Below are 27,127 nucleotides of genomic sequence, written 5' to 3'. Positions count from 1 at the left end.
AGCTGGAGCCCGCGCCACTGGAAACCGAGATTTGAGTTTCCTGTCGCCGCGGCTACAACTGAATCAGCTCGGCAGGGAGACAAACGCGCGAAAGCTCTGAGAAGGGAATTGGTGAACGGAGTTGAGAGCAGGACAGGCGGGGAGCCTTGCATCGACCTGCGGTGAGTGAGAGAAACTGGGACTCTTCCACGATCTACGAGGCTCCAACAGAGGACTTTCTGGGACTGGGCAGACTTGCCGGGACAGGGCGCTGTAGTGACTTCAGTCACATATCACCCTCTTAAGCGGGACTGGTGAGCAGTGCCTAGCCCACGTGACACTGCTGGCTGAGACCCAGTAGGCTAGCGCAGCCCAGGTCCCAGCACCTGAAGGAGACCTGGAGGGGTGGGCCCCACATAGGCTGCCTGGTCCGTAACTCCCTGGTGCGTTGAGGTGGGCGGGAACACCTAGCCGGCGCAATTCAATCAGACTGAGGCCGACAGGGAAGGAAGCTGGGCCTCCTATATACGCTTGCATATATAAGAAACAAAGAATATGGGAAGAGGGAACAACAAGAAAGGCCCCTCAGCCCCCAATCCTGAGAAACAGGCAATAGCGGACACCGCACCAATAGACATAAAGCGCTATCTCCAGAGCCTCATAGATGAGTTCAGGAATGAAGTTATTAATGACCTGAAGCTAGACATAAGCAGAATAGTTAGAGAAATGCTAAGCACCACCCAAGAAAAAACAGATGGTGGAATGGAAGAACAGAAAAAGAGGGGAGAATTGTTTGATGGAGAAAACAGAGAAGGCACAGAATACGTGAAGCAGGTTCAAAGAGATTACCAGGAAACTAAAAACTCTATTGAAAACTGGCATAATAGCTTGAAAGAAACTAAGGATAGATTATCTGAACTGGAGGCCAGATTTGTAATATGGGAGCATGAAATGAAAAACTTCTTAAAAATAACAAAGAAACAAACAGCAATAATACAAAGACTAGAAGATGATAAGAGGATCTATAACTTAAGAATTAAGAACATAAAAGAAGAAGTAGGGACACAAACAAATGAACTACAAAAGCTACTCACAGAAATAATCCAGGAGAATTTTCCTAATTTAGCAAAAGGTAAAGATACGCAGTTGTATGAAGCATACAGGACCCCAGCCACCTACAACCCAAACAGAGCAACATCCAGGCATATAATAATCAAAATACCAAAAATCCAATATAAGAACAGAATATTAAAAGCTGTCAGAGACAAAAAACAGACCACTTACGAGGAATACCCATCAGAATTACAGCAGACTTCTCGGCACAAACCATCAAATCACGAAGAGCGTGGGGGGAAATAATTCAAGCTTTGAAAGATAATAACCTCCAGCCAAGATTGAAATATCCTGCACAACTATCCCTGGAAATTGATGGAAAAACAAGGTGCTTCCAGGATAAAGAGGAACTAGGGGAATATGCAACCACCAATTCAACTCTACAGAGAATACTGCAGGATATTCTAAAAAAGAAAAATACGAAGAATCCAGAAATAGTGGCAGAGAGGCCACAATGAATGGAGCAGAAAACAAAGTGAAGAAGACAAACTGACAACTAATGACAGAAAAAGAGCTCAACAGAAATGAGGCAGAGAGGACTGGATGATAGGAACAGCTATTTTGGAGAAAATGACGTCATAATAGGTAATGCTGATTTAGTATCATCTTGTTTTGAAGTCTCATCAAGCTTTTGCTCTTCTTTCTCCATTGGTCTTAGCATGTTGTATCTTACTGGATTTTATATGTGATAGTATAAATAAAAACTTTTATAGACAAGGAGATTATACAGAAACCATTGTTCATTTTCTGTTAATTGATTCCAAATACCCTGTAATACTGTCATTCTCTTGAATGGTTTTACATTGTTTTGATATATTTGATGCTACAGTATACGAAGTTATACTCAAAGATTTCAAGGAAAGAGACAATATGGTAACTACTTTTATGTCGGGATTATCTTGTAGTAAAACACTATTTTGCTTAAATGGTTATGTTTTTTTCTGCGCTGTTTTGTTGTTATGCCCTCTTTTATCTCAATCTCCATTTTATTATTTACTTTTTTATTTTTATCCTTTTAAGGGAAAAATAAATTTTAAAAAGCAGGATATATTATAGTAACCCACTTTGATTTACCATTAACTTGATTTGAAGCCTTGTATTGCTCTCACCATCTTGTTTTGACTGATGTTCCTCTATTCTGTTTTGCTTGATAGTACCAGGTTTGAAAATATAGGCAACAGCTGTGAAGATAGTGGGATTCATTATGACACCCATTCTGGTTGACTATTATCTACTTTTGAAGACCTGTAATGTCTCCAATGTTTTGGTTTTGTTGGTTTCGTTCTTTACTGTTTTGTTCAATTTTATTATAACTGATGATATAGGCAATTCTATTAGAGATAGCGGGAGGCATTATGGTAACCATTGTTGATCACCTTGTATTATGTTTTTACATTATCTATTATGTCCACCCTTTTGATTTGACCGACTCTGTTCTGTTATGTCACATTTGGTTTTACTCTCTTCCAAAAAAAGTAATAAGAACTGTGGGAGCAATAAAACCCAAAATGTGTAATAGTCATTGTACAAAAGAGAAGAAAAGAAAGTGCTCTAAACAATATAACTGCATGTATATTTAAGTGTATTAAGATAGACAATGATATTACTGAGTTTTGTTGGAACATTGAACAGAACTGTTTGGTCTCACTGTTTGAATGTCCACTATATAAGCTTTAATTCTGTAACTTGAACAAATATTTCTAAGATGACAATATGTAATCCATTAACTAGTGATTTCCTACTGTTTATTATTTTTCTGAAATTCTATATAACTTATACCCTTTCTCTGCTTTTTTTCTTTTTCTCCTTAAATAAAATTTTAAAAAAAAGAAAAAAAAGATACAGTTTTTTGAAATAGAAATCACAGTTTCTGGATTAAAAAAGGCATTCATGGCCAGGAAAAGGACACTGAGCTCTTACAGGCCAGGTACCACACTCACTATGTCACCCTTAGTGTTATTTAATCATAATTTACCGAGGAGGTGGACTTACATACCTAAACCAAAACTCACAAGCCTAAAATACCCACCCAAATTCCCAAGTTCATAAAACATCAATACAGCCCTGGGCTCAGGTGCACCTGATGCCAGGCCAACGCAGGCTGTCTTCCCGACAGAGGGCTGAAACACGCTGAGAGCACGGGTCGGCTGGGGCCAGCGTGACGGCAGGAACTGGGCAGTGCCTGCTGCCCGAGGGCCCTGTAACACTGAAGGGCCATGTTGGCCGCAGGAGAAGTCCTGCAGGGAGGAACGTGAGCACTGTCACTTTCCAAACCCCCTTCCTAGTCACCCTCGTCACTGTGGCATCTGAGGAACCACCCACTCTTTCTTTCTTTCGTTTTCCAAACAGCTTTGTAGAAGGCTCCGAGGCACCTCCGTGTTAGGGATTTAACTAGGCAGGAGTTCACTGCAGGAAACTGAACACCACTGAGACTGGCATGGACATTAAGCTGCCTCCACAGTGTCACTTCAAACCACTTCTTACTGGTTTGCTCTCCCTCCCATTCCTCAGCTGCTCCGCAGGACCTCCGTTTCCTCTGCGCGTACCTCCTGGCTGTTGTCTGTGGCATACACCGACTCACAGGCTGGACGGCAGCGACTAAGCTAGTAAAAGGATGTGTCCATACGGGGGTAAGCGTTAGAATACCACGACTCCATTCCAGATTCCTCGCGGTCCTTCTTTCCTCGGTGGTCTTAGACGGGACACAGCTAGTCCCACACAACGCCCCTCACTACCGTACCCTCTTTTCAGACCTCCTGTACAGCTAAAGGTCTACTGTCAGGTGAGATCAAAGTAGCTGCTGTAGTCAGACTCGGAGGATCTGTGGCTTACAAACATGAAATGCAAAGTCAAAGTATGCTATTTCCCAAAATTTTAACTTAGGGCCAAGAAGAATATTAGCAGACAGAGAGGAACAAGAAGTTCTGGGCCAGAGCATAAAACCTTTCCCTCCAACCTTGCCATCTGAGTCAGGAACATGAACTGAAATCAAACTATGCGCACGCAGTGTCATTAATACGCAGAGGGCGAGGAAAAGATGCCAGCAGCAAACTGACCAGTGACCGAGTCTAACCCTGAGCAGTTACACTCCTTTTAAAGTAGTAGCCTCTAGCAGGGGCCACTCATTCACAGATTGGCCTTTGCAAGCCTTCTTCCCTCCCTTTGCTCAGCACTCTAAATTCTAAAGAGAAACCTAAGTCATTAAGATGTTGATTGCCAAATAATTTCTGCAGACTTCTAGAGTCCAGCACATCTGGTGACCTTCAGACTCCAGCAGAATATGTAACACACCCCCCCCCCCACGCCTGGGTTCTGGGCCTCAACTACCACAAAGCACGAGAACTGCTGTGAGACTTAGCTCGCCGAGAAGGAATGCCTGTCTAAAGAATCACAAGAACTAGCTCTAGAAGTTCCAGCCAGAGGAGGAAAGAGAAGATAAGCAGACACTCCTCCGCAGGCAGCCTCCCTGCCCAGCGTGCCCTCACCTCCTTCCCTCACCGTAAAAGCCCTTGCTGTATCTCAGCTGAGAATGACATGCTCAGGACTCTGACCCTTGAATTAAAACCATTTCCTTCCCACAATGCTCTTCTCCCGGCACTGGCTCTTCAGTGGCGAGCACCAGGTAAAGTCGAGTTATACACAGATGTTCATGAAGCACAAGCCAGCACACTGTCCAAACCAGGTACCTGTCAAATCACAACCTGCAACAATTTTGTTTTTGTGCACACAGAGCATGGTACCACAAAGTTTCCTACATTAAATTAAATGAGCAATTAGGGTAGGGACATAAGGTTTGGAGAGAAATGTGAATAATGTTAAATGGGTACATTATTCTGTGAATCACTGGGCTTAACTCAATAGTGTACATTAGCTAAGCCCAAGCTTGCTCTATCTATGATAACACGTATTTAAACATGAAATAATTTGCAAAGAGGAACACATAGTGAAATTATAATTTAACAGAAAATAAATTTTACTAGTAATCTGGTACAATACAAGGTGATAAAGAACTGTATATTGTTGTGTATAACATCACAGATTAAACTAAAAGGACCCTGAAAACAAAGGAACCTAGTACTAAGATACATAACACAGTTCTTTTTTTTTTTAATTTTATTTAAAAGGAAAAAGAGAAAAAACAAAACAAAACAAAGTGGTGTAAGGGTACAAGTAATACAGAATTACAAAAAAAAAAAAAAAAAAAGTAAGAAATCACCAGTTAATAGATTACATATTATCATCTTAGAGATAGTTGCTCAAATCACAGTATAAAGCATACAAAGTGGACATTCAAACAGTGAGACTGCAAACAGTTGTGTTCAATGATCCAACCAAAAACATTAATATGGTCAGCTATTTAACACCCCTAAACACACTTGCTGTTGTATTCTTTAGAGCACTTTTTTTCCCTCTCTTTTTCACAACAAAATTTACACATTTTGGGTTTTATTACTCCTTAGTTCTTATTACTTTTTTTTTTTTTGAGGAGAGAATAAAGTCAAATATGACAAAACAAAGCTGTCAGTCAAAACCAAGGAAAGACATAGCACATGATGTAAAACAGAGTACAAGGTTATCAACAATGTTCTTGTTTCCTTAAAAAGAATTGTCTATCTCATTAGATATTATAAAGTTGGACAAAACAGTAGAGAACAAGACCAATAAAACCTAAGCATTGTAAACATTACAGGGCTTCCAAAGGAGACAATAGTCAAACCAGAATGGGCATCTTAGTGAATCTTATTGCCTTCAAACTAGTTGCCTATACCCTCAAACTTGATACTATCATACAGAATGGATCAGAGTCTAATCAGTCCAAACAAGATAGTGGGAGTATTACAGGACTTCAAAACAAGTTAATAGGAAATCAAAAAAAGTTACTATTGTATATCCTGCTAATTTTTAAATTTTTCTCCTTAATTAAAAAAAACCATAAAAAATAACTAAATAATTTTTTTAATGAATAAGGGAGAGATTGAGATAAAACAGGACATAACAATATAAGAATACAGGTCAAAGCATGACTGTTTCAGCAACCTAGTGCTTCACCACCAAATAACCCGACTTAATAGTAGTTACCATAGTGTCTTTTTCCTTGAAATATTTGAATAAAACTTCACATACTATAGCTTCAAATATTTCCACATCATGAAGCCCAGAATAAAGCCTTTCCAATTAATAAGTGAAAACTTTATAAGGCTTCAAGGCCAAGATACATAACACAGTTCTATTAACACGAGAGTCAGGGTTCCACTTCTGCTGAGATATGAAAATCGCCGTCATTTCTACCCCACAACCTAGAAAAGCCACATAACTCTCAAAATCATCATCTTTTATGAGACCACCAGAGCAAGGTCACTAAGTAAACTAACTGCAAGCCAGACAAGCTCCTCCAAGGAAAGACTGGACATCTGAGCAGCTCTGCTCTCAGCAGAGCCCAAGCCACAGCGGCTGACATTCCACAGCCACAGCAGCGCCTAGGCCTAGATCTAGCAGTGCCCAGGAGGGCAGGGGCATGCAGCAGGTGCTCAGAGTCCCTGGGAGGAACAGAGCTCCTTTTTTCTCTAGATCCTCTTTCCCATAAAGCAAAGGCTTCAGAGAAAGGAGCAGGAGCCCCTCCTGCCCCCAGGCCATAAGAAAGATCCCAGACTGCCCCTGGAAATAGAAAAGAATGTGAAAAATGCTTGGTTGGTCCTTGCATGAAGGAGAAGTCAGGGATAGGTTAAACAAACTATTAGGATAATAGAAGTCAGCCTGCCACAGTGACAGTGGACACTGTAGATTGAAACCACCTGAAAGAGCTCATTACAACAGCATCAGGGAAATCAGGGGGTTTTGCCCCCCAGACCTCCATGAGTCCACGTCTAGGGTAGGGCCTTCAGAAGTGTATTTCCATGCTGCAGTGGTGCCTCAGTCCTCCCTGGACCCAATCCCCAGTTCCAGTAAGAAAGAAGGAAAGAAAGGCTCTCTAACAGTGGATTTCTAATGAGTGACACTCAGGTTGCTGCTGGGGCTCCCATGCTAAGAACCCCCGGGCCAGGGACTAATCTTCAAGGGGGGCCTGACTGAAAAGAGGCTGAGTAGGGTGCTGGCAAGTCTATCGTTGGTCTGGAGGGCGTAAAACTCACCACCCGTGAAGATCCATGCGCTGTATTGTAAGTTATAGTACCTCAGTTTACAAGCTGCACTAAAACTAAATCTTCCGTTAATACTCCTAACCCCATTAATAAGGAAAATGGGCCTCACTGCTGAACAGCTCACCTTCCACAAACCAATAAAACAGTTCTGCCTTTGTTTCGAGGTAACCAAACACTCGTGGATGACTGAAAATTTTCTTCATTGAAAAACCGCACCTGAGGGCTGAAGTGTAGCTTACTGGAAAACTGCATATCTAGTGTGCACAAATCCCTAGTGTGCATCCTCAAACCTTTAAAACAAAAACTGATAAAAATAATTTGCAAAGCAAGAAATTCATTTTGAAAAATCTAATAATTTAATAGCTTTAAGAAGCAACATCGGTGATTCTAAGTCCATTAGTTGAATAGACACTTGGAACTAACCTTAAGAAGAAATACAGAGAACCACTGAAGAAATATCCTGGCCTAAACAAACTGAATTGGAATCCGTTCAAGCTTTTACCAGTTTACAGGGAAGACAAAGAACAAACAACATGGTAGACAACACAAGATATAATTTGGTCGAATGTATGATGTGGAAAAATTCTACCAGGGAAAAGATTCAACAAATAGTAAGTAGGGAAAGCTGCAGGGCACCCAGAGTCGGTCACATGCCTTAATCCCAGCGTTCTGAAGGGCTGAAACAGGAAGGTCACAGATTCAGGCCCAGCCTGGGCACTTAGTGACCACAAGCTCCACTAGGACCGGACTCCCCGCCTCCAGCCTGCCTGCCAGCAGAAGTCCCCTCGCTGCAGGGACCTCAGCTCTGTACTGAAGTTATCACTGGCAAGCACAGGCTGTCAGGAAGGAAGAAAGACAGGACGAGGAATTTCGTGGGTCCTGGGGACATCTGGAATGACTGGAGATGCCCAAATTTTACCCCAGACACACCAAGGACTTTGTCCACAGAGGTGCAAGACCACCAGAGAACTCTGACCATAGATGTTTCTTAAAATCTTCCCACCTAATGTCCCCTGCCTTCTTTCCATAGAAGGCCTGACCAGCTGCCTGTACCCAGGCACAACAAATTCCACGCTGTGTTCCCTAACCCAAGTCTGGTGATCTCTGTTGTTCCCCCCTCCATGTGTTACAGGGACTTAATGAGACTCTGTCTCAAAATAATAAATAAAAAAGGTTTAGGGATATAGTTCAGTGAAAAGTAATCCCCAGTTCCAGGGCAGAAAAATGTTTACCAAATTCAAATCCAATGTGTACATCTTACATGGGTTCTAATTTGAAAAATTTCTAGTAATAATTTTTTGAGATAACTCAAGAAAATAATATTCAGTATAATTTGAGTATAATCATTAAATTATACTAAAGGTGCTAGGAGTACAATATTTCTACTTTTGTAAAAGTCATCTGCTTGATATTAGAACTGTAAGTACTAAAGTATTCAAACATGAAATTCTAAGTGGGGAATTTCCTAAAATAGTCCATTAAACATTAAAATACCCTTCAAAAAATGAGAGGATACACATGACAAAAAGTAACTGCTGGCAGTGACTGAACAACACGCTAGGGATTAATTGTATTATCCCCCCCCCCCTTATACATGAAGGAGTCCCTGTGATTTTCATTTAAAAACAGTGAACTCAAGGAGGCTGCTCTCTCCACAGGCGGAGACTTCCTCCCTCTCTGAAGAGCTGCGGGCTGCGGAGCCCTGCAGGATGCACTCCCAGCAGCACAGCTGAGGACAAGTGACTTGGCCCCTCATTAAACCTCCGTTTTCTCATCTATAAAGAACAGCCACAGGGTACAGAATACTTCCTGTTGTGGCTTTTATTGAGCTGCACTGTCTTCAGATTAACAAAGTAATCTGATGCGCTAGTCTGGTCCTGTCTGACAGGCACCACAGGACATTTTGGGGAAACATTTTACCAAAGAGAACTCTGGCAATGCGCAAGACACTTGCTTCTACCACATCCGAGAGCTGCCCTGATCCGAGAGAGGGCGGGGACACTCAGGAGGATGGAAAAGTCCTAAGCGGCTTCATCACAGATCGCTCTGTGGTTTACAAAGGAACAGCCCTTGGTAACGGTTTTAAGACAGACAGCTCATCACCCAGCACACCCAGCCAGGTCACACCGTGATGCTTCACTGTCACGTCAGCGTCCTACAGAGCCTTTGAACACCCCCAGCTCTCTTCCCATACGTAAGCTTTGACAAGACAGCAGGTAACACAAAATAAATTACAAGGCACATATTTTAATATTAATCTCAACTACAACTGAACAACAGATGTTTAAAAAATAAACTAATCTGGCAAGATCAGAGAACAAATTTCTCTGATAACCAAATGCTGGGTAATACTTACAACTCAATATACGCATGGTGTTAGATCTGCACTAATATCTAATATACGTCTCTGGAAACTCAGGAAGCACTTCAAAAATTATCACAGTATCTGTCTCAAGTCATCAGGATGACTTGTATAAAACGTTACTCCAGGAAGGCCAGAATTAACTAATCGTTGAGAATTAACTAATCTTCTGGACAAGAAAAAAATTCTTATTAAAAAAAGGGGGGAGGGCCTTGGGGATTTAGCTCAGTGGCAAAAGTGCCTGCCTTGCAAGCAGGCAGTTGTGAGTTTGATCCCCGGTACCGATAAAAAGGAAAAAAAAAAAAAAAGGTTGATGCACGTGTTAAGGTTTAGATGTTCCAGCCAGGTATAGTGAGCTGCATAAACCTGCAATCCCAGCACTCAGGAGGCTGAGGCAGCAGGATCACCGTGAGTTCAAGGCCAGCCTGAACTGCACAGTGAAACCCTGCCTCAAAAAGACAAAAACAAAGAAACGTTTAGATGGGCCACAGCCTCCAGTGAGTGGCAATGAGAAAGCCACATGAGTCACTTTGAGAAGCAACCTCGTCCAACCAGCCAGGGTCCCAGAACCACAGGAGCGCACCCACCGTGCTCAGGGTCCAACACAAGACCCTCTTCTCACAAGCTCATAAACGTGTGCATTTGAACAAAATAATCAACTGAAAGTTTCTCAGCAACGCTTGCCACCAAAAGCAGATGTCAGCAATTTTCTACAGAAAGATTAACGGTCTTTCAGAACTTAAACTCTTCCCATAAATAATTTCCACACTGACAAGGAAAGTGGGGGAATGGGGTAAGAGGAAGCAATCACATCGCGTAAATTTAGATAAAGTAAAATTACTTTCCAGAGCCAGAAAGTATTACCAACTTCGGCAGTTTTTCCATCATTCCCCTCAGCAGTAACAACATATTACAAAGTGAATACTGTACATGAGAGAAACCAGGGAGCTCCTCTTCCTGGGAAGTTCGACTATGACCGCCACAGGGGAGCCCCCTACCAAGACCAAGAGGTTATCATCTGGTTAGAAGTATTTTTGCATAAGCCAATACCTGAAATGGTATTTAACCAAAGCTGTAAGAAAAATGAAAACATTACAAAAGTTAAAATTCGCAAGAGGCATTTGAAAGGAAAGTTACAGACAGTTGCATCAAACTGCACAGAGAAGAAAAAAATTACAAACTGCAAAAGTATTTTCAACTTGGTAGATCACAAATTTGGTCTCCTCTGCCGGAGCAGTTTCAGGAGACGAGGTGAGGCAGGGAAACATAACTGCAGCAGGTTCAAGAGTGCAAAAGAAAGACATGGAGTCAAGAATCGTAACCCACTCTCTAAGGAAGGAACTTCAGAGGACAGGCGATCATTTTGATTTTCACTTTTAAGTCTGAGCCCTATTTTCTGCAGGGAAAAAGTTAAGAGAAAAGGTTAAAAATAAAGAAAATCGTGGGGCCAGTATTTGACACCAGAGCTCACCAAGTATAAGATGAAGATGGGCCCCAGCTGAGCAACCTGACCACGTCCAGCAGAACAGGGGAGCAGGGTGGCAGAACCACACTGGCACAGACAGGGCGGAAAAGCGGGCAGTGACGGCGGCAGCAGCAGCAGCTTACGCTTCCGTAGCTCCTTGTGTCAGGCACACGCATTAACTGCACCCTTTTATTAACACCTTCCTTTTAAATGAAGACTAAGCATGCAGCTAAGTAACATAAGTAACACGTGCCGGGCCACCCAACTGCCAAGCAACAGGGCAGGACTCAGGTGGCATCCATCACCGTCTCTCACGGCACCCTTCCAGCTCATGTTCCAAGCCAATGCTGAGCACCCCTGTGTTTGGAAGTCACGGGTCAGGACATCAGTTACGGGTTATCACAAGCAGGGCCTGTGGCTAAATGAGAGAACAGAACTGCATGGACTACGGTGTCTCTCCCCAGCACCTTACTAACCCCGGGTGAAGTAGCTGAGATACACACGGTAGCCCAGCGAGCTGCAGGGCACGCATGTGTCACAGCTGTGGTCAGTTTTCAACCATCAAATTTAACATGCAAAATACTCAAGAACCATTTGTGGAGCACGAATCATACAACCTGTTCCTTCCCTCAGTGTTCAATTTGTATAGAACAAAGAATACATTTATGAATTATTCAAAGCCAATTGTAAAGCTTGTTTTAAAGGAAACCCCCAAAGAATAAACAACTTCCTGAAGAAATCAACTTTCAGAAAAGCTTCTAAAAGCATATAAGGAGAAAGGGATCGAAGAGGGACAGGAAACGGGACAGAAAGCTTAAAAAATGCTCGATTCAAACATACTACACTGAAAAACATTCACGCTGGACGTAAAGGTGCAAGAATAGATGGAGGGAAGGTGCTGCCCCAAGCCCCTGAAACCTGAGAGTAACACACAAATTTCAGTATGTAAGTAAGTTAAAGAGCAAAACCAAAGAGAAATGACAGGAAACAAGGGCAGACTGGAGATGGAGAGGGGATCTGGGCAACGGAGAAAGGGGGAGAAAGGGGGAGAGGAAGCGAAAATGATCAAACGCAGGATATGTATGTTCTAACCCCCAAGATGAATGTCATTACATTACAAATACACAGCAATAATTTAAAAACTGCACGGTTTTTTGAAGAATACCACAGTAAGACAAAGTACTTTTGAGGAGTTAATTATAACTTAGATAATTGTGTCTTACAATAACATTCTTCATGCAAACACTGCTAAGTACAAGAAAATGGGACAAGAAAAGCAAATTAGTCAACCACCATGAATAAGAGAACTACACAGAATCTTGTACAATAAGCCTAAGAAAACGCTCCTTACCACCACAACAAATTAGAAGTGGCTAAAAATACATAGAGGAAAATAAAAAACAACATTCTCAATAGAAAGGTAACACAAGTGCACTCAAGTACAAGGGGCTGTACAGGCAAGAGAGGCCTGAAAAGCAGGCTGAGGAAGAAACCTTCAGTAAAAGGAGCACACTACAATGCAAGCCCGTCAGCCCGATCACTAGAAGGAAGAGAAAAACCAAACAGGAGCCTCTAGACAGCCAGTGATGGAGGAGGATTAGACTGTGAAATGGTAAACAGGGCCATGCAGACTCAGCCTTTTCTCGTGAAGTAAGTGATTCCCTTTGGGTGGGGTAATAATCTTACTTGTCAGAGCAAACAAACTGGGAAGGTCAAATTCAGTGGACCTTAGGGACAGAGGAAGACGGCAATGTTTTTAAGCTTCGGCTCTAGACCCTTGGCACTCAGGCTTCACTGTTTTGCTCAAGAGGCACTGAACTCTTCTGATTCTCCAGAAAGAAGATGCTACAAAGGAGACAAAAGCTGAGAAACCTGAAATACAGATGGTAGGTTAAAGGACTATCAAGGTTAAATTCAATGAAGCTCATAACGATACAGGAAGTAAGTATGTAAAACGAAAAACAAAACCCTATTCTTAGGAAATTAGAGTTGAAGTGTTTAGGTGTTAGCCACGATATGCAAGTATGCAGGAGAACAAATGACTAACTTAAAATATTAACAGGTGAACCTGAAGGAACACTGTATATAGCTGGTCTTACAACATTTCTGAAAATCAGTCTGAACTACTTTTTTGAAGACAATGCCAGGTTTCCCTCATTCATGCTAATAACTCTGCTCCTTTCTCCTCGGCTCGTATGTGTCTTCCCCAACCCACCACAGCCGTCCTGTCTTTCCACATCACTAGAGCAGGCCCCACGGGAGACAGGGGCACGCCCAGCACGCTAATGAGAAGGGTGAGCACTGCCAGGCTTCCTGTAGTCGCTGGCCTCCAGAGCAGCGCCGCGCCCGACTCTGTGCTCCGGGAGGTACCAGGCCTCCGTCCTGATCTGCAACAGGCTGCGGGGGCAGCTCCCTTTCGGTGTGGTACTTGCTCTTCTCATGGAACACAACAGTCCACCTCACAGCAGAGACCTACCTGCGGGGATCAGATGTTCCTCCCTCCCGCGTGCCTGTAGCTTCACATCCCTAGGTACAGCACCTGTCCTGTCCCATTTCACTTTTAAAATCATGTCATCCTGGGTTCTACTTTCTCTACTAGACTGGGGACTCTTTGAGGACAAGCAAGAAAAAAATTATTTTCTATTCTAAAGATGTAGAAAACGCATTAATAGCAATAAAGTTATTGAGCAAAGAAACAAAAACTACTGAAAAATCTATATATGTTATAATTGCAGCTCTACTAAAAGCTCCTTCTTTGGCTTTGTACTTAGCTGTATAAAGAGACTCTTTAAAGTAAAAGAGACATAATACTTAAAAATCAATGATAAACAAATGAAAATGCCTATACATGCAGAATACCAAATTTTATTTCTGTAACACAACTGTAAGTGTATCAAATATGATGAATAAAAAGCAACGCAATATTTTAAACTGAGGCTTAAGTCTCAACCACACCGTAAAATCAAAGTGCATTATACTTAGCGCATACTAGAAACTGGTCAAAACAACACAAGGGACATTTCAGTGTCAAGATAACGCTTTAGACAGAACTTTGCTCTCTATTACCGAAGAATTTTTAAGAAAAATTATGTAGGAAAAGTAAGAACATTTAACTTAGTAAACAAATTTAAAGACTATTTTCCCCTAAAAGGCGGTTGCTCCAGGTGAACTTGCAAAGAGGACAGCATTCAGTCAGGATGTCATAAAGAACTCCAAAAAGGGAGCTCTGAGGCGGAAACCCACCTTCACCAAACGATCACAGAGCAACACATCCAAACTTTCCACTACCAAATGTCAAAACAGCAAACCTTAAAAGAGAATTAACAAAACATAGATGAGCCCCACTTCCTAAGGCCTGACCCTCAAAAAGGGAGAATGCAGAGCCCAAATCCAAAAACCAAGCAGCCCTCCAGGTTTCAGGTGTCCTTCTGCGCCCTGCAACAGAAGGAGTGCCTACTGTCTCATGCCCTAGGCGAGGTCTCTCAGGCCCATGCTCTCTCTCTCCTGCAGTCCAGAGGTCCCCCAGTTCTTGGGGTCTCAGCTCTGGACTCATCCTCTAGGGCTGCCCAATGGCCCATCCCCATGTGTGGAATGGCAGGTCCTTGGCAACAGAGCGCCCAGAGTCTCGCCACCTGTTCAGCCCTCTCCAGTTAAAAACAGAATGGAAGGGATGGTGTTTCCCAGTCAGCTGGGCACAGCGCTCTGTCACACCCCTGCAGTCAAGTCTGCCAGCTCCCTTTAGATCTCTCCTAGCCATGGGACAGTGAACACACAGAAGAAATACGCAAAACCCTCAGACCCTCTGCCCTCGCCGCCACCACCTCATTTCTTACCGCAGAACACCCCATCTCTCTAGCCAGTACTCTAGCAGGAGCCGCCTTAATTCTCTGCCTTCACTTTGTCCCCTGATCCGTTCTCTACACGTCTCCCATAATTAACATTCAAAACTACAAGGCTAGTCATGTCACTCTTCCTCTTAAGATCTTTCCATGATTCTCCAGAGTATAAATGCCTTAAAACGGTACTAATGCAAGCAGTAATGTTGACTGAGCACCTGTGTGTCACATAGGTGTATTACTTCATTTCAGTCATATAATCCTGTAACATTGATTTTTTTATTATTCCTTATTTTGCAGATTTCAGAAAACTGCAACTTGCAGAAATCACATTTGTCTACAGACCGACAGCTAGTGAGGGCAGCTACGATTACAAAAACCTTCAAAACCTGGCTTCGGTTTTTCTTTTATTGGCTCCCTTCCACCACCACCTACCACACCCTGACTCCCACACCATCTAAGGACCGCCAACTGTTAATCTGTATTATGTTCTCTACCAAAGTGTACACTGCTCCCTCGGCTCCAAGGACTCACCCACCATGTCCACCTTGGAAATTCTCAATCCTTCCTCCTTTCTTTCCCACACCCTCAGAGGGAAGCCGGTAAGCAGATGAATATAAATCAGAATGATACACACGTCCCCCTCTCAACTTAAAAATGCTATAGTGCAACAGGCGAAAACAGATTTCCCCAGGTAAGAGCCAAGTGAGAAATCCATGGCCAATCTCATAAACACCTAAATCATCAGAATGCAGATAAAGATCAACAATAGAGCAATAGCCAAAGCTAACAAAAACACCCTCAACACTTCTGCAAAATATTCACAAAACAGAGAATATGAGAGTCTTAGGGGTTTTTTTTGTTTGTTTTGGGGTTTTTTTTTTTTTTTTTTTGGTCTTTTTTTGTCTTTATCGGTACCAGGGATCGAACTCACAACTGCCTGCTTGCAAGGCAGGCGCTTATGCTGCTGAGCTAAATCCCCAGCCCCGAAAGTCTTAAGTTTTAAAGTACTTTGTCAGATAAAGTTGGACTTTCTTAATGTCACAAATCCTATCATCTGTTAGCACACCAAAACATTTCCACCAAGTAAAAAGCTTGTCTATGACCATGCTCCAAGTCCAGCAAATAATTCTTCGATGCTAACCTGCGTGGCTTATGAAGCACGGGAGACGGTGTGGAAGAACAGTGCTCATATTACCACATCGCAATCACCAGCACTTCCGCCTGTGCCTTCCAGGAGCACCTGAAATATCAGGAGTCCCTCTGCGGGCTGGCTAACAGGGAAACATCAGCTCAACAATCCCTGCACTAAAGCTCACATCTCATCTATCCCTGCTCTCCAGATCTTCCTGAAGTTAATGACTCTCTAAACACTAGACACCAAACACACTGTTACTTGCAAACTTTTAGTACCCTTTCTAGCTCCTGAAAACACCCTGTAAGATCACTTCTCGCTCTTCTCCCAGCCAGACCTCAGTGTCTGCATCTTTCCTTTTTTTCCCTGTAATCTTAACAAATATCACTAAACCTCAAGTAAATGTCTTGAAAAAGGCAGAAATTATTTCATAACAATGTCCTCTAATAGAGATATTTTAGGATCCCTACCTTTAATGGACACAGAAGAGCCCTGATTCAAGTACTAGTCTAAGGCAGTCACCCCAGAGCCTCCTGTGCCTCTGGCAGTGCTAGGAGGTATAACCAGCAAGCACCACCCAGACACTGGCTACACCGGCTACCCAGGGCCAGGGTGAGAAGACTCACACTAAAGCCTGGGGCTCAGGTGTCCCTCGGGTTAGCCTAAGAGAAAAGGGGGACACCAGTCTGCACAACTAACACAAACAGAAGATAAGAGAACAGAGGTCAGGCTGACTTCCAGGCTTGTAATGTGGGCAACAATTAGTCATTATCATTAAACATCCCTGAATGAGGTCAATCTATGAACAGAAGCCAGAAGAGGCTAAGCAAAAACAAACATCAAAGCGAAATGGAGATTGAAGGCTTAGAAGACAAAGGAAGAGAGGATGTCAGGAACTTAGGCGGGATCACTGAGAGGTTTACAGTGCACTTAAAACTCAGGAACTGCGGCAAAGCATAGACAGATTTCAGTCAGAAACAGCGCGACACTGGAGAAAGGGGGCGACTCAAGACGAGAGAGGACACGGGAAGGACCCTGAAACAGAGCCCAGGCAGTTTTGCTAGAAAGACCATAGAAGGGACGAGAGAAAAGGCAAGTGAGTCAAAGACTGAATTCCAGCTTTTATGTTTGGACTGCATTCTATGAACAGGAAAAATGACCCACAGTTTGCCTGCTTCCTCCCCCTTACACTACTGACAAGATGTATGATGAACTGGAACAAGAGCTAAGGCAGGAGAAGCTGGCCAGAGGTCTCAAAGTCACCTAAATATGGTAATGAGGCCTGTAAAGAGACTGGCAGTAACCACACTCAAAGGAGCACAGGAGACAGGTATTTTCCACTCGCAAGGCACCTACGATAATAGAGACAGTATTTGGTTTGTACCCCTGGTTCCTGGCACACAGCTCCTAAAATCCTTGGAATCCTCAACGTGATCAGGAAGAACTGGTACTTAGAGGTTCCTAGACAGCCACAGGATGGGACTGGTCACCAAAATGACTAAGATGTGATCCCTGGGAGGAGACTTTCATCCCCCACCCCCAGGAAGGGAAGAAAGGCTGACGATCCACCAATGACAGATCATGTGATCAACTGCTCCACATTTAAAACCCTCTCTAAAAACCCAAAGGGTGGGGTTCAGAGAGACTTTGGATAACTGAGCACCCCTGGATGGTGAGGGCCCAGGGAGAGCACAGAAGCCTCAAGCCCCTATCGAATGTCTTGGGCCATTCATCTCCTCCATCTGGCTATTCCGTTATATCTTTTACAATAAGTGGATAACCATAGTTTCCTTGAGTTCTGTGAGCCACCATAGCCAATTAATTGTCATGATTACTTTTCTTTCATTGCTCGGACAAAACACCCAACACCCAAAGTTAAGGAAGCAAAGGTTTGAGCTCAGTTTGTGGAGGTTCTGTCCATAATCAGCTGGCTCCAAGGAGGGTGACACGGCACCAGGGCAACACTTCAAGGTGGCAGAGGACAGCAAAGCAACAAGAGCAAACGGTGGGGAGGAGGACAAGCCCCTTTTCCTCCTCTGTACTGCAGGCAGATTACCTGCCCACACCACCTCCCTCTCCCTTTCTTGCACAGGCTCAGTATGTTTACAAAGTGAGGACCCTGGTCCTCCCTGAGTCCCTTAAACTTCCAAACTTCCCAAGCTGACACAGTTGATAGGGACTCCTGTGAATCTTCTTGAATAACTGAACAGTCACAAGCACAGGACACAACCTGGACACAAATGGCACGTGAAGTAGGGAACAGACTTGTGAGACAGGCTTTAGCTATGGCAGTGATGGCAAATCTTATATACGAGTACCCAAAGTGTAGCCCACTTCTGTATCACCAAGGGCCCTCATGCAACTAAACCTGAATGCTGAGGTTTTAACTTAGGAAAAACAACTCATACATTAACATCTTTTATTTTAAAAGAAAAACAGCATGTGTGCACCGGGTTCACCACCACTGCACTATGGGATCTGAGGCTCCCTCCAGGCAGACAGTGTCAAGTTTGAGATAACTGTTGGGAATCTATGAACCGTCAGAAGTGTTGTACTGAGTTGTGCAAGATCAACACTTAGTTTCTCCCTTCTTCTAACAGTGCCCTCGATATCCCACTACTATGCTTATCACATGGTCTCATAATCATTTCTGGACTGTGACCTCCTCTGATTCAGCCTCTCATTACTAATCCTAACCAGCCAAGAACACAGGAAATAGGCAAGAGAAACGTTTGCCGAGTTACAACAGAACTTCATAATGGATGAAATGCAGAAGTAAAGACTTACAGTCTGCAGAGGAATCTAAGAATGTACAAGATAGTAATCAGGAAAATACTAATGGACAAATTAGGAGGGGAATCAAGCTTAACGAATGAGTTTTAGGACATGTCTAGTTTTAGTGCAGAGGACAGTAAATACAACATCCAAATAAAATGTCGAAGAGGAAAGAAGGAAACCGACCAATCAGCGGGAGTGGGTGGGCAGACAAGAAATAGGTGGGTTATATGTAATAAAATCATCAACAAATCCCATTATTTGCTGAAGAAAATAATGAAATGCTAATTTCCTAAGATTCTTTAGGCTATGACTTTGTTTTTAAGAATATTACATGAAGTGCCTATTCGTACAAATTAAATGATGTAAATACCCAACTAATTGGATCAACCAAACCTGGACCAACAACACTATATAGCTTTACCTAATCGTTCATTCAACAAAAATTTACTAAGTGTTTTAAGTTTGGTAAGGAAAATGAGTCATGAAAGTAAACAGTAGAATACAAGAAATGCTACAATGAATTAACCATAAAATATTACAAGAACACAGGGAAGACAGAATACAATGATGATGGGCAGGGGAAAAAGTAGGGTAAAAATATGCTCATCTACTCTCCTAAAAGGGAGATACCTGCATTATTCTCTAATAAGATGAAGTGACTTACTGAGATAGCTAGTACGGTAACTAGTGTTCTAGGAACAAAAGAACAGTATGTTCAAAAGCTTAGAGACACCCCGTGTCTTATCTTCTTGGAACTGTGACTAAAGATGGGGCAAAGCACCTCCTGGAAGATCTTCCGTACCCTAAGGATCTGATCTTCATCCTGTCACCCTACAAGAAACTTCAGATGTACATCAGAATCCCCAAAGCAGCACTTCCCTAAAGCAGAGCGCATGCATGGGCGGGAGCCACGAGACAAAAAAGAAAGGAAATCCACCCAGGATTTTTCAGATGTAACAGGACCTGGTTAGATCTGTTTCAGAAATCAGCAACAGTGGTACTAAAGGAAGCAAAGCTGGGAAACTACCTGAGGAGAACTAAAAAGTAATCACAAACACATGCCACAGCACACAATGGCGACCACTAGTCTTCAGACAAAAACGAACCGCAGAAAGAGGCACACACGTACAGTAACCATAGTAAGTGCTTTCACCATTTTCTAAATTTATCTCAGGAATCAATGATCATAAGCAATTACCGTAGAAGTGCGGTGAGGTACATTAGAAAAAAAGAAAAGAGCAGTGAAAAGAAGCCATGCAAATTTCCCCCCAGAAGTAGCTGGTGGCACTTCAACTTAAGAGTTCTTCAGTGTTTTAAAACATTTGCCTTTTTAAAAAGGCACTGCAGCGGGGCACAGCAGCTCAAGCCTATAATCCCAGCTCCTTGGAGGCTGAAGTAGGAAGACCTGCAAGTTTGAGGCCAGCCAGGAAACAGTGAGACCCTGGCTGACATGAAATCTTAAAAGCTCAGTGGTACAGCACCTGCACCAGAACCTGCCAGTGTGTTCGAGGACTGAGGTTCACCGCCACGCACCTAGTACCAGCCAAACCAAATCAAATCAAGACAAAACAAAACATAAAATTACCTTATCAGACAAATTACTAAATCCAAATTAAGACTCTGCAACAGGCTAAGCACTGTCCAAAACTGCTACGAATAACCAACAAGGAGAATACAGACATTTAATTCATTTCCTGGTAAATCACTAAAAATATGGTCACCCACATACAAACACTACTTTTGACCTGATGAAATTCTCCCATCCCCTACTAGAGAGAGTAGTGGGGAGACACACGATACTGCTTCACATTTCCTCCCAACAGCCAAGGTCTTTGTCTGAAAGAAAAGAAAATACGAAAAGGCACGTGTGATAATGATGGGTCTGGGATATACAGACCAGTATAAAATGTCATTTTTGTTTCAAAGAAATGGTTCCTGCAATTTCCTCCTCTACTGGACCATTTCATTTACTATATATTTCAGACACAAATAAAGCACAAAAGCATCACTCTTTTAAAAAGAGAAAAGAAAACTCCTTGGCATTACACGCCCTCCAGCTCCCACCGGTTCTCAGTTTCACTGAACAACACACTCCTTGAAGGAGTCTCGATCCCTGAAGGAGCCTCTGTTCCTGCTGTCTCCAATTCCACTCCTTCCGTTCGAACTCTCTCAGGCCGATTCCAATCAAGCTTTCTCCTCCACACTGCACCAGAAACAGTCTAATGAGCTCACGGATGATTTCCATGCTGCTAATCTAACAGGCACCTCTCAGTCCTCATCTAACTAATGTTACACAGCCAATCGACCAGTGCTTTCCTCCTGAACCTCCCAGCTTCATGGACACTCCCCACCCCTAGCTCTCCTCTCCTCCACCGAGTGCTTCTTATTCTCCTTGGCTAGTGCCTGCCTCTCTCACTCTCTGTGTCTTTGTAAATACAGAATCTGAAGAGAAGTCTTCGGCCTTCCCCAGTAACACCCACTCTTTCACTCTCTTAATCATTCTCTAAAAGCTCGCTGCCAGCGGCTGTAAATTTGCATCTCCAGCCCGACCTCTGCCCTGAACTTCCAACTCTTGCGTACCTAGCTGTCTACAGAACATCGCCACCAAACTGCTAACTTAGCATGTCCGTAATTAAACTCTGCACTGGCCCCAAACCTGCTTCTTCTGCTGTCTGCCCCATCTCAGTAAATGTCAACTCCATCCTGCCCCTTTCTTTAAGCCGAAACCCACAGGCCACATCCATCCATCATCAAGCTGTTGGCTCTGCTTTCAGGATGTATAAAGAACATGCGTGCTTCTCATGACTGCTGCCTACAATCCATGATCTCACGATGGCCCATCCCACCATTCTCTACACAGCAGCTCAGGGTACCAGCTAATAAGCCAACTGCCTGCAGTGGCTTTTCACGCTCAGAATAACCCCAGGCTTCACTGGCTTTGATGGCCATGCATGATCCCACCCGTCCACCTACCCCTCAGACCTGTCTTCTCTGATCATTCCCTGGTGCCTCCCCACTACACTAGAACAGACCAAGGATTAGGATGCCACCAGGATCTGTGCACTCCTGCCTCATCTTTTCTAAATGTTCTGCCCCAGGAGCTGCACAGATTATAATCTCACCTCGAGATCACTGCTGCCCACAAACCGTCCCCATTACAGCTCCCGAGCCCCCTGCACAGAGCAGCAGAGTGCTCCTCCTCTGCCCTTCTCCACCTCGGGCTGCGTGTTCTCCACAGCACGGTGCCAGCCAAGGCACTCCATGTATGCCTGCTCGCCTTCTGTACCCTTTCACTAGCATGTAAGCTCCACAGAGACAGGGAACTATTCTATTCACTGTACTCTTTTTAGTAAGTGTTTGGTCATCTTGGACAGACGGATGGATGGATGAGGAAAACCAGACCTGGGATCCAGGTAAAAGTCAGGCCAGAGGAAGTTTTCAGAGCTGATGCCGTAAAGTCCTGCACAAGACAGGCTACAGCTACAGCCAAGTCTACAACTCTAGTTCGGGCCAGTACCAAGCAGGGTTGGCAAGTCCATGCCTTGTGGAGAAGGACGGGCGGAGAAGGAGAGAGAGAAGAAAGGGTGCCCCGTGCTTCCTCAGCACCCCATGAAAACAACCAGCCGGCCTTTTCCAGTAAACTGGCCTACCAACTCTCACCAAGTCCGCACACACACTTAAAAGCTGTCATGAACTGTGCCTGCTTTTCTAAGCTATGGTCTGCTGAGAAAATTTTAATTCCCAACCCAAACTCAGCTGCCAAGACATAATGGTCAAGGAAAGCTCTCAGATTTCCTCAGAGCACTCAAGCTGCAACCAAATATCATTAATACGATGACAACAACTCAAAGAACCTTCTCGTGTCTGCCTCTCTGCTGTCCCCAGTGTATACACTAGTGGCTCCGTCATCAAGGTTTTGATATCTTAGCAGGGAAAAGCAGGTAACAGGATTGTTTTTTAATTTAAAGACAGGAAAAATGGTGGAGAATTAAAAAGCACCAGCTCACATATGAAGTATTACCTGGGCTTTTCACTGAGATTCGGGGCCGTCCCCAGCTAAGGAGCCACGTCTCACAGCTCCCACCCCACGCTCAGAGCTGGTGATGCCAGACTGGAGCCCACACTAGAGCCCACGACAAACCCAGCAGCTGGGAGCAGGGATGGGGCGGGGGAGCAGCAGCTCCTGGAGCTTTGCGCCTCTTCCTCTGTACTCACCAAATACAGAAAGTGGGCAAAAAACTGGGAAGGACGAAGCAGAATGGGGGATTAGGATGACGTAAAGCAAATAAATAGCAGCAGAAAAAATCAAGGACAAATTCTTCTTCTAAGTGACTGAACAATGACATGAAAGTAAATTAGAAAGGAAATTAAAAACAAGTCCCCATACTTTTTATAGAATTACACAAAACGACAATTCTTAATTATAAGGAATGATCTGTGGTATTTTAAAACCAACACTCCCCAGTGATCCAACCATATTCCACTTAAGCCAGTGGTCCACATGGAAAGACGAACAGGAGAAAAGCTAAAACTCTCCTGAAGGCTTTAAGAATCTCCTGGTTTCCCCCACGGCTCCAAACCTCAATTTAATCACCTAGAAGTCTCGAAAGGCACATAAGTGACTCTGAGACATTCTAGGACAGTAACTCAGTAGAGAAGAGCTAAAAATGCAGAAATCACACATCCCATTCTCTGATTTGACAGTCACTCGCAGAGAAAGGAATGCTCTGATTGGTTAACCTCAGCAGTCTGACTCATTTCCCAGGCCCAGCACCTGAGCAAGCAGAAGCTCAAAGCCAAAAGCTGCAGGAGACAAAAGGGGCAACTTTCATCAAAGGAGCCTGAAGCTGGGTACGGTGCTGCTGCACACCTGTAATCCCAGCACTCAGGAGGCTGCGGCGGGAGGATCACCGGAAGTTCAAGGCCAGCCTGGACTACTACTGAGAACCTGTCTCAAAAAAAAAAAAAAAGGAGAAAGAAAAAGATTCTTGGGAACTCAGTAACAGTGGAAACAGAACTCAGCTCTGCCCAGGAAGGCACACTAACCGGAGTCGGTTAGTCGGGGGCAGCACTCCCCATACTAACCCCATACTAACATCCCCACAGCGCTCTCTCTGACAGGCACGCTCCACTCCTTCCTCCATGCAGCCTTGCATTTTGGAGATGGGTGTTTCCCATCACCAGATCCGTGCTCACTCACACCTTCTCTTCTGTCCCCCTCCTGGAGGAGCACAGTCCGTGGGGGGGTCACCCGGGTCATGAGGCACAACACGCCACAGTCCATGAGATGCGACACACAGAGCAGTGCTGTGAGCACACAGGCAGCTGCCACCTCCTACACGGGGTCCTCCAAACCAACAGCCCCCTTCCCGTTCTCCTGTGTCACTGAGCCATGCAACCTTCCAGAACATCCTTGATCCCCACTTCTGCCAAAAAACTTAGACTTCACTTCTCCCGTGACATTTCACTCACTTCCTACAAGAAACCCAGTTCAGTATACAGCCACAGTCACATCAGCCCTATCTCCAAAAGTGGTAACTTATCATCCATTCCCTAGCTCTGAAACCAGCTACCGTCTTTCAAATCCCCAGGAGAACAAGTTAAAGTCCTTAGCACACCAGAAAAATAATGCAGTACACAGCTTCTGCTAAAAGCACAGAGGCTGTCTGAATTCAGGTCCTACAGCCTACTGGCCATGGTACCTTTGGCAGGTCATTTGCATGCGTTTTCTGATCCACAAAACAAGGTCACTAGAAATGTACCACATGGGCTTGTTAGCAAGCACTCCACGCCAAGTACCAGTACCCTTCACCTTAGGCTATCGCATCTACCTAGAACACCTCACTTCCCAAGAGAAGCAGATGACCAAGCTTTGTGTTCATGTATTTTAGAATGATTAATAATAAGAGTTAAGTCAGAATGACACTGGTTAATCTGGAACGAGCAAAACTTCAGTTAAGCAATACATTGCATTCATGAAAATTTTGGTTTGTCTCAACCTTATCAAATTTACTTTAATCAGATAGGGATAGAATTTCATCCTCAGACCTCATAATCAAATGACAAAAATCACAAGAATTAAAAAGTCAATGATTCTTATAATATGAAAAACTACAAAGCCCTCATTACTAAAAAATAAAAACAAAACTGACCAGAAACATTTTCAAAAAACTTACTCATGGTGTTAAATGCTAATGAAAAATGGTGAAAAGATTAATGCAAATTTACAGATTAAGGACAAGTATTAAAAAGGAGAGAAGGAACCGAGGGAAACACTGCATTTGCTCCTCAATCATGGCCTGTGATGTGAGACAGTGAGTCCTCTTAGCAAACAAAGCCTTAAAGGGAGTGTGGGCGGTGCTGCCTGTAATTCCAGCCCCAAGGGAGCCTGAGGCAGGCAGATTCCAGGTTCAAGCCCATCCTGGGCAATTCAGCAACTAAGCAAGAACCTGTCTCAAAATAAAAAAGTAAAGCGTAGCCGGGGATGCAGCTCAGTGGAAAGGAGCTGGGCTCAAAGCTTAGTAATATAAACACTTTTTAAAACGTTTTTAAAAAATGGATAACAGAACTGATGAACTAAGCTGGGCCGGAGGCAACATAAAGCAACACCTTTCAAAACAAAACCTGGCAGTACTCTGATAAAACCTTGCTGTCCTCTAACCCTGCAATCCTTCTCCTGGGCCTGAGGCTTAAAAGAAAGAAGAAAAATGATTAACAGCTATATGCTACCTGTACTACTTGCTAAATGGGAAGCAACCTAGGTGTCAAGTTACTGAGAAATAAGTAACTCACTCCTTGTAACACCAGGTAATAGCCTACAGGCATAAAATTATGGCAAAGCTGGGGATTTAGCTCAGCAGCATAAGTGCCTGACTCAAGCATGAGATCTCCAGTTCCATCCCCGGGAACCAAAAAAAAAAAGAAGGCTAAAAAAAACACATTACAAATGGAAACACATGTTTAATATTATATGTGTGCTTTGATTATACAGCACATATATATGACAAGAAATAAGTAAGAAGAAAAATTAAAGGTTCATATGGATTTTTTTTAAAATTCCTTTGACCATTACTTTGTTTGGAATTGATTAGGCCCAGCACACTAAGTTTAAACCTTTCAGGACTGACTTATCAAAAACATGAAACCACAATCGTATTCCCCCTAAAAATCTATCACACAGGAGTAATGGGATACACTCTTCTCACATAAAGACAAGCCATACATGTAATTTTAGCCATGCTATTAGCCAGCTGTAACCTTATTATATTAAAATCTCATTTTACCATCAAAATGTAACCACAGGATCTCCATATGGTGAGATCTCGGGTGCCACTTGTTATGGGACATGTGGAGAGAGGTCTCTAAGCATGAGGTTAAAACCATCTAGCCAAATGGAATGCCAAGTTTCAGCTTCTCCCATATTCCCCGAAGAATTATCACGTTTCACAGCTGCTCAAGGCCTCCAAGTCCCCAGGAGCATCAGCTAAGGATTCAGGGAAGAAGAAAGTACAAGCAGACTTGTCACCCTGTGAAAAACTAGAGACTTCTTCACTGCCACCTAAGCTCCACGAAGCAACAAAAATAAGTAACTATAATACCTTCATGAGGTCAGAGGTGTAAGACATGATCCTAAGTAATTTCAGGCATGTTACTTGCCTGTTCAGGCTTTGGTTCTTCTAATGGCAAAACTCTGAAGGTTGAACAGATGGGCATGCTGGCACACGCATGCAATTTCAGCACTCGGAAGGCTGAGGCAGGCAGATCACCTTGAGTTCAAAGCCAGCCAGGACTACACAGGAAGGCCCTTTCTCAAAACAAGAAAGTTGAACCAAATGGTCTGTTAATACTTTTAATTCAACACAGATGAATGTAACCCCTTTCCCCACACACACACACAAGTCTGTCACAACTCCCACTCAGATGATGAAAGAATTATTAAGACTCAGCATTAGGAAAGGAGGGGGCAAAGGTGAAACACAAAGGTGATCGTAATCTCAGTCCCATCCCTCTTCCCACATGACCACGGGCAAATTGCCACACTTCAAAATGAAGTCCCAGGACAAGGCCTCAACCCTCCCTGGCCATGCCCCTCTCACTCCCGCACCACAAAGTGAACTGGTTCTTGCTAGCTTTACTAGGACTTCATTTCTAGCCAACAACTTGTGACTTCATTCTTGGATATTATAAATGTCTTGCACATTAACCTTTTCTGTTTTCTGATGCTGACAAAAGGCAGTCTAACCTATTTTGCCTACTTTAAAGCTATATTCAAGGCTGGGACAATTCCTCAAAAATGTATTCAGCAATAGGTTTTTGTACACC

General features: G+C 43.5%; 1 protein-coding gene across 12 annotated transcripts in view; it reads right to left on the bottom strand.

The window, feature by feature from the left end:
• Ccser2 (coiled-coil serine rich protein 2) overlaps nt 1-27,127 on the bottom strand; it is a 136,951-nt gene that overhangs the window by 107,676 nt on the left and 2,148 nt on the right. For 8 of the 12 annotated variants that reach the window (XM_063233718.1, XM_063233709.1, XM_063233714.1 and 5 more), the window contains exon 3: nt 26,462-26,609. The exons of 2 other annotated variants lie outside the window; for them this stretch is intronic. The gene's annotated coding sequence lies outside the window, so the exon portion shown is untranslated. Of the gene's footprint in view, nt 1-26,457; nt 26,614-27,127 lie in introns of all 12 variants that reach the window. 2 more of the 12 variants (XM_063233710.1, XM_063233712.1) reach the window with 2 other exon arrangements.

The sequence above is a fragment of the Cavia porcellus genome, unplaced genomic scaffold (assembly GCF_034190915.1).
Source record: "Cavia porcellus strain 051 isolate PalLab524CR breed Dunkin Hartley unplaced genomic scaffold, mCavPor4.1 scaffold_23, whole genome shotgun sequence".
NCBI classification, from domain to species: Eukaryota; Metazoa; Chordata; class Mammalia; order Rodentia; family Caviidae; genus Cavia; species Cavia porcellus.
Note: the sequence above shows the minus strand (reverse complement) of the source record. Positions and strands in the feature narration are given on the sequence as shown.